The 7,904-nt window shown below is 60.1% G+C and overlaps 1 long non-coding RNA gene across 1 annotated transcript; it reads left to right on the top strand.

Annotated features, from left to right (window-relative positions):
* The first annotated feature begins 1,822 nt into the window (after positions 1-1,822).
* Positions 1,823-7,036, top strand: LOC308648020. The gene is made up of 3 exons (XR_014021759.1): positions 1,823-1,946; positions 2,516-5,083; positions 5,965-7,036. It is a non-coding gene; the product is annotated as an uncharacterized lncRNA (long non-coding RNA).
* The last annotated feature ends 868 nt before the right edge of the window (positions 7,037-7,904 follow it).

The following is a 7,904-nucleotide window of genomic DNA, read 5'->3' on the forward strand; positions in this document are numbered from 1 at the left end:
GTCCTCCTCAGTGGAGCCGGTCATGGGCCAGGGGACACCCAGCACTGCATGCTCAGGCAGCCCATGTGGAGGTGGACCCTGGATGGCTCGGCCAGGGCCCAGGTGGGAGTCAGACACCCACGCTGGCCCAGGAAGGGGGGACGGTGAGGCCCTCCCCACAGCACAGCAGCTGGTGGTGCAGACGTGGAGCCGGGTAGGGGCCGAGCTCAGCTGGACACGCCAGTCCCTGACCTCACAGCAGCCTCCTGGGCCAGGTGGGCCTCTTGTGTCCAACTGCTAGAGGAAAAGCCAGGGGTCACCAGCCTGAGAGCCACCTGGCCTGAGGCTGCGGCCCTGACCTCTGGGCCTTCTCTCTGCACCGTCTTGAGAGGGGACTTGCCGCCCAGCCACAGAGGTCACCAGGGCGCTTTGGTTGCGAAAGAGGAACCGGAACTTTGGAAGCCGCATTCTTATCTGCTCCCCTCGAGGGCTGTGCCCTGGTGACACTGCAGAGGGTCCAGCTCACTTGGTCACTCCCTCACCGGCTCTGCCGTTTGCCAGGCCGGTTCTGAGGAGGCCTCTTCGTGGCGACCTTCTGACCCCGGGTCAGCGTGAGCTGGACCCTCCCCCAGTCCAGGCCCGAAGGCTCCACCCTCGCCCGGTTCCTCCAAGTGTCTGGCTCGCAGCTCCCTGTCACGGTCACTGGACTTAGCACCCTCCCTGACCCAGCCTGACCCCTCTCCCCCAGCTGTACCTGCAGAGACCCCACTTCTGATCAAGCCCCCTCCCAAGGCTCCGGGTGAACCTGATCGGGGGACACTCTCTGGCCCAGTGCGACACCTTAGAATTGGGATGAGAGGACATACCCAGTGGGCATGCTGAGAGGGCAGGACCCCCCAGGGAAGTGCTGGCACGTGGTGGTGCCACCGGCCTGGACGTGACCGTGACTGTGACTGTGGGTGGGAGGGAGTGGCCAGGAGAGAGGGACAGAGGGCGGAGCCCGTGGGGCCCGGGTGGCATCACCTGAGAGCCAGTGTGAGACGGGTGGAGCAGGCTCCCGGGACGCCAGGCGCAGCTGGAGCTGGCAGAGCACCCTGCTGCTCTGGGCAGTGACGGAGAGTTTAGTGCCTCTGGGGGGACGGCAGGGGTGGCCTTGCCATGGATCCCCAGGGCTCCTCCTCCCCGGAGCAGGTCCTGCCCTAGGCTGGCTTCCTGCATGGCCTGGCTGTGGGCCAGGGCCGGTGGCCACTCTGCTGCCCGGGGCTCTGCCAGCCGCACCCAGCCCCTCCCTCAGCTCTCCTGGGCTGCCGGGCTTCTCTCCGGCCTCTGCTCCTCAGCCTGGCCCTGTCGCCCACCCCACCCTGCGCCTTCCTTTGGTTTTTCTCTTGTGGCTGAGGCGGCCTCAGTGCTACGCGCTGCTCCTGGGTCCCCGCCTTCTTCCCTGGCAGGCCCAGCCCAGTCCTGCTCCCCAGGAGCGTCCAAGAGGGCCCTCTGTCCTCTTGTTGTAAATCCCCTGGCTCCTGGGGTCTCCTGCTTCACACAGGTTGAGTCAGCTTAGACAATCATTCCTGCAAAGACCGGTCACTGCCGCGTCTCTGTTGCTAGGACCCAGGGACCCTGCCTGTTGTCTGTCCCTGTGTCCCAGCATGCATGGCCTGGGGACGCTCACAGCAGCCGCCACTGTCCTACACCTGCGGATGCAGAGACGGGTATCTCTGAGGGCGAGGTGGGTCTGTGCCCTGAGGCTGGGGACTCAGTGACAGTGACTGGGCTATTTGGGAGTGGCCGCCTCATCTGTACAGGAAGTGAAGATATCACGGAGCCATGGCCCACACCAGCACTGCCACCACCTGCAAGCCACCACCCAAGGCTCACTCAGGCAGCCGTGTTCTGTGCCTCCGATGGGCCCAGCTATTGATCATGGGTGGACACATGACCCAAGGGCAGCAGGTCACTGGCACCAGCAGGTGAGCTGAGCCAATCAAATCTCTCTCAGGGATTTGAATTAAGAAACTTTAGCTGGGTGTGGTGGCGCACGCTTGCAATCCCAGCGGCTCGGGAGGCTGAGGCAGGAGGATGGCAAGTGCAAAGCCAGCCTCAGCAAAAGTGAGGAGCTAAGCAACTCAGTGAGGTCCTGTCTCTAAATAAAAGACAATAGGGCTGGGATGTGGCTCAGTGGTTGTGTGCCCCTGAGTTCAAGCCCCAGTACCAAAAAGGAAAAAGAAAAGAAATCTCTGGCAAATAAGGCAGATGACAGTAGGACTGACGTTGGTCCCCGAGGCAGGGCCTGGCCACAGAGCACAGGTCGAACGCTCCCTTGGTGTTCCTCATTCAAGGCAGGCACATTCCCACCCCAGGACCTTTGCATGGGCTTTTCACTCTGGGATGCACTTCCTGGGGCTGCATGGCTCATTCACTGTCTTCTTGGTGTTTGAATGCCGTCCTTCCAGTGAGGTGTGCCCTGCCCGCCCCCTACCACTTACACTCACGACACTTGACCCCTGGTTGGTTCTGGCTGGCTTTCCGCCCTCCTTAGGACACGGAGCTGCTGCTCGATGCGCGACACGGGCCCAGGCCGTGGAGCCAAGGAACCCTGGGTTCAATCCCAGCCCCAGCACTTCCCAGCACACACCCTGGGTGAGGGGACCAGGGTCCCAGCTCCGCCTCAGTCAGGGTCCGCCCCAGGCCCCAGTGGAGGCCAAGCTCGAGGCGGGTGCAAGGGCTTCGCGGCTGAGAGGGGCCGACGGTCTCCAGCCTGCACCTCCTGTCCAGAGGGAAAGCCTTGGTGTCTGCGTCTTCCAGAGGACCAAGCGTTCAAGTTCAAGTCCCTCTGGCCAGTAAGCCACCGCTCGCCTGTCCTGGGACAGTGAGGCCAAGGCTCCCAGGTACCGGCGCCCAGCCTGCCCACCCCGGAGTCCACTCACCCCCCACGACAGCCCACCACGCAGCTCGAGCCTCTGCCCCGCTCTGTTGTCCCTTCTGCAGAGGAGGAAACAGGTCACAGAGGGGAAGGGGAGGCCCATGGCCACAGCCCGGGGGTGCAGGGACCAGACTCGGAGCCTTGCAGAGCAGTGACAGAGCAGTGACAACAGCAACGGCGGACCCCTCAGGTGACAGCCACTGGGCTTCGCCGCCTGCCAGGCTACAATCCCACGCTCAATGGGCACAGCGAGCCCAGGCTGTGTCCAGGGGGCCAGGAGCTCACTGCCCCTCCTGTCCCCAAAGGAGCTGTCACCCGCTCTAAGTGGCTCAGGGCTCATGGTTGCCTGGCCCACCCCTGCCAGGTGCTTCTGAAGGGATCCCACACCCCGGCTGTCGCCTCCTCGTCCCAGGGCAGGGGCAGGGGCAGGAGCCACTTAGCTGAGCTCTGCCCAGAGCCTGGCAAGGCCGCCTTCTGGCTATCAGTGCCCCTGAACCCGCCCAGAGACCCACCCAAGAGGCCACTGTGGGGGGACGGTGTCTTCAGCGGCCAGGGACGGGCAGGAGGGGCTGAGCTCACTGAGCAGCTTCCCAGCTCCGGGCTGGGGGTGGCAGAAGCAGAGCAGGAATAACGCGGCTCAGGGACGGGCTGGCATGGGGAGGGGCACTCAGGCCATCTGGGGGTCTCCCGGGCACTCAGTGCCACCTCCCCTCTCCTTTCCAGTCATGGCGGCTGTAGGTGTCTGGAGCCTTGAAGTGGGGGAGAGAGAGAGGGGGCGAGTCTGGGTCACTTTAGTCTCTTGTTACAGTTTGGACAAAACATTTCTCAAAAGTTCAACGTGTCTCCAGGCAGAGCCGAGCCCAACTGAGCCAAAGGTTAAGGCAGCAAAGGGGAGGACGGAGGCCAAGATTGCCTTCTGCTCCAGTCACCAGGGGACGTCTGCAGCCCAAGTGCAGTCAGCGTCCTCAGCAAAATCAGCCCTCGGGTCCCTGAGCAGTAACCGAGCCACCTCTGTCATCATGACCCACAAGTCAGAGGTCATCTACAGCAAACCAGGGGGACGCTGGCCATGCATGGCCTGTGACCTCCAGAATCGGTCATTTAAAGCCAATGAAGAGCAAGTGCAGCTGGAGGCTCCGTTCAGGTCCTCCTGGTGACCATGTGTGCAGACCCCTTCCCACGCTCACCAGGCCTCTCCTACCATCTTGCCAGCTGTTGGCCGGGACTGCTCTCAGCTTCCAGAGGTGGCTCACAGGTCCTGGCCACGTGGGCCCGTCCTCAGGCCTGTCCACTCTGCCTCTCAGCAGGGCACAATCCCTTTTGAGAGCTCACCTGCGTAGGCCAGGCCCCAGGCCCATCTCCCCTTGATGACCCTCAGTCGGGTAACTAACTTCCGCGTGGGAAGGGCATTCCACAGAGCACCTCCTCCAGGAGGGTCCCGGAGTCATCTCAGCCTCCCGCGAACCAGGCATGGCGGGGCGGGCCTCTTCTGCCTTGTGAGGAGTGGCAAGGGCTCTCTTGGGCGGGATTCCCAGCTACAACGCCTCAGGAAGGAAACTTAGCAAGAGGCTCCGGCCCTTTCCAAGGGCTTCCTTCAGCCATCTTTGGGAATTCTCCTAATCCTGGACACTGTCTGGGAATCAAGTGTGGATTCACATCCGTGTGGCTGAAGCTTTCGTCACCGAGGGAGTCAGCATATGGATAAGGGTGCTTTCTGTCATGAGTGAGTGACACAAAACCTGACTCCATGGGCCTTAGAAAAAATTCTGTGTAACTGAAATGCTCTTGGCTTCCAACACTGATATCCTTTCTGCCGCTTCTGGCTCTGCCTTCTCCAGACGTGCCTGGCAGCTCATGGTTTACCTCCCACCTCTCCTTCCAACAGAAACTGAGATTCTTTCTTCCCAACAGTTTCCCTCAATTGCCAAGGCAGTGGGTTAGGGTCGTGTTCCACCCCTGAACCAGCCACTGAGCCCGGGGACAGCAGAGAGGTGGACCTGAGTCACATGTCTGCCCTGGGGCTTGGGATTTCAGTGGGGCTGGTGGAGGGTCCTCTTGGACATGTGGAGTTTCCAGACGACGTGGGAATGCATGGGCGGTGTGGGGGTAGAGAAGCTCCAGGTACAGATGGCAGTGCTCCGGGTGCACACAGCAGTTCTCCAGGTGCAGAAGCAGTGCTCCCAGGTGCAGACAGCAGTGCTCCAGGAGCAGACAAGCAATGCTCCCAGGTGCAGACAGAAGTGCTCCGGGTGCAGACAGCAGTGCTCCCAGGTGCAGACAGCAGTGCTCCGGGTACAGACAGCAGTGCTCCCAGGTGCAGACAGCAGTGCTCCCGGGTGCAGACAGTAGTGCTCCCAGGTGAAGACAGCAGTGCTCCGGGTGTAGACAGAAGTGCTCCCGGTGCAGACAACAGTGCTCCCAGGTACAGACAGAAGTGCTCCCAGGTACAGACAGCAGTGCTCCCAGGTACAGATAGCAGTGCTCTGGGTGCAGACAGTAGTGCTCCCGGGTGCAGACAGAAGTGCTCCCGGGTGCAGACAGAAGTGCTCCCAGGTACAGACAGCAGTGCTCCCGGGTGCAGACAGAAGTGCTCCGGGTGCAGACAGCAGTGCTCCAGGTGCAGACAAGCAGTGCTCCCGGTGCAGACAAGCAGTGCTCCCAGGTGCAGACAGTAGTACTCCGGGTACAGACAGCAGTGCTCCGGGTGCAGACAGCAGTGCTCCAGGTGCAGACAGCAGTGCTCCAGGAGCAGACAGCAGTGCTCCGGGTGGAGACAGCGGTGCTCCCAGGTGCAGACAGCGGTGCTCCAGGTGCAGACAGAGGTGCTCCGGGTGGAGACAGCAGTGCTCCCAGGTGCAGACAGCAGTGCTCCCGGTGCAGACAGCAGTGCTCCGGGTGCAGACAGCAGTGCTCCCAGGTGCAGGCAGCAGTGCTCCGGGTGCAGACAGAAGTGCTCCGGGTGGAGACAGAAGTGCTCCGGGTGCAGACAGCAGTGCTCCGGGTGCAGACAGAAGTGCTCCGGGTGCAGACAGCAGTGCTCCGGGTGCAGACAGCAGTGCTCCCAGGTGCAGACAGCAGTGCTCCCAGGTGCAGACAGCAGTGCTCCGGGTGCAGACAGAAGTGCTCCGGGTGCAGACAGCAGTGCTCCCAGGTGCAGACAGCAGTGCTCCCAGGTGCAGACAGCAGTGCTCCGGGTGCAGACAGAAGTGCTCCGGGTGCAGACAGCAGTGCTCCGGGTGCAGACAGCAGTGCTCTGGGTGCAGACAGCAGTGCTCCCAGGTGCAGACAGCAGTGCTCTGGGTGCAGACAGCAGTGCTCCCAGGTGCAGGCAGCAGTGCTCTGGGTGCAGACAGCAGTGCTCCGGGTGCAGACAGCAGTGCTCCGGGTGCAGACAGCAGTACTCCCGGTACAGACAGCAGAGCTCCGGGTGCAGACAGCAGTGCTCTCAGCTAGGGAGAGAAGACCAGCAGCGTGGCACTCCCCCCTCCCTGCCCACACCACCGGGGAGAGGACAGCGAGGGGAGGTCCTGGAGCCAGGGCACTGGCTAAGGGGACGGGGTACTCAAAGCCCCTTTCAGAGGAGGGTGAGGGAAAGGAGAGAGGGCCCTGGGGAGAGGGGGACTCCTGGTCTGGAAGGGAGGCTGGCCAGGTCTGCCCGTGAGTGGCAGGGACAGCAGGGCCTGCTCCCAGCAGCACCTGGCCATGCAGGCCCAGCCTCAGGGCCTCCAGCCTGGCCAGAGCCTGCAGATCTGCCCTGCTTCAGGCCCTATGCAAGGAGGCTTCATTGGGTGACCAGTGTGGACAGAGACCAGGGCATCCAGAATGTTCCACTTGGGCCGAACCCTGGGTTTTCACGTTCCCTGGGCAGAGGGGCAGGAGGGCCCGTGTACGACTGTGGCCAGTGCCCAGAGAGCATGTGGATGTTCTGGTCCAGCAGCCCTGAGTGTCCAACGGGCACCGTGGAGCACTGACTGCCGCTTCTGAGCCCAGGGCCCTGGGCCTGCCCGGGCCACGCTGTGAGGCCAGCCCAGACCCAACGGGGAGCCCAGCTTTCCCTGGGAAGTGGAATTTCATCCGACTCAGAGAAACCCAGCCTCGTGGCGCCTCCTGCCTACAGGGTCTTTTTATTTTTTATTTTTTATTTTTTTATTGGTTGTTCAAGACATTACAAAGCTCATGACATATCATCTTCATACATTTGATTCAAGTGGGTTATGAACTCCCCTTTTTTACCCCAAATACAAGTTGCAGAATCACATCGGTTACACATCCACATTTTTACATAATGGCATATTAGTGTCTGTTGTATTCTGCTACCTTTCCTACCCCTACTATCCCCCCTCCCCTTCCCTCTCATTTTCCCTCTCTATCCCATCTGCTGTTGTTTAATTCTCTCCCTTGTTTTCTTTCCCCCCTTTCCCCTCACAAACTCTTATATGTAATTTTGTGTAACAATGAGGGTCTCCTTCCATTTCCATACATTTTCCCTTCTCTCTCCCTTTCTCCCACCCCACTCGTCTCTGTTTAATGTTAATCTTTTCCTCGTGCTCTTCTTCCCTGTTCTGATCTTAGTTGCTCTCTTTATATCAAAGAAGACATTTGGCATTTATTTTTTAAGGATTGGCTAGCTTCACTTAGCATTATCTGCTCTAATGCCATCCATTTCCCTGCAAAATCCATGATTTTGTCATTTTTTAGTGCTGCGTAATACTCCATTGTGTATAAATGCCACAGTTTTTAATCCATTCATCTATTGAAGGGCATCTAGGTTGATTCCAAAGTCTAGCTACTGTGAATTGTGCTGCTATGATCATTGATGTGGCAGTATCCCTATAGTATGCTCTTTTAAGGTCCTCAGGGAATAGACCGAGAAGGGCGATAGCTGGGTCAAATGGTGGTTCCATTCCCAGCTTTCCTAGGAATCTCCATACTGCTTTCCATATTGGCCGCACCAATTTGCAGTCCCACCAGCAATGTACAAGAGTACCCTTTTCCCCACATCCTC

The sequence above is a fragment of the Spermophilus citellus genome (genome assembly GCF_964194105.1).
Source record: "Spermophilus citellus genome assembly, chromosome: 4".
Taxonomy (NCBI): Eukaryota; Metazoa; Chordata; class Mammalia; order Rodentia; family Sciuridae; genus Spermophilus; species Spermophilus citellus.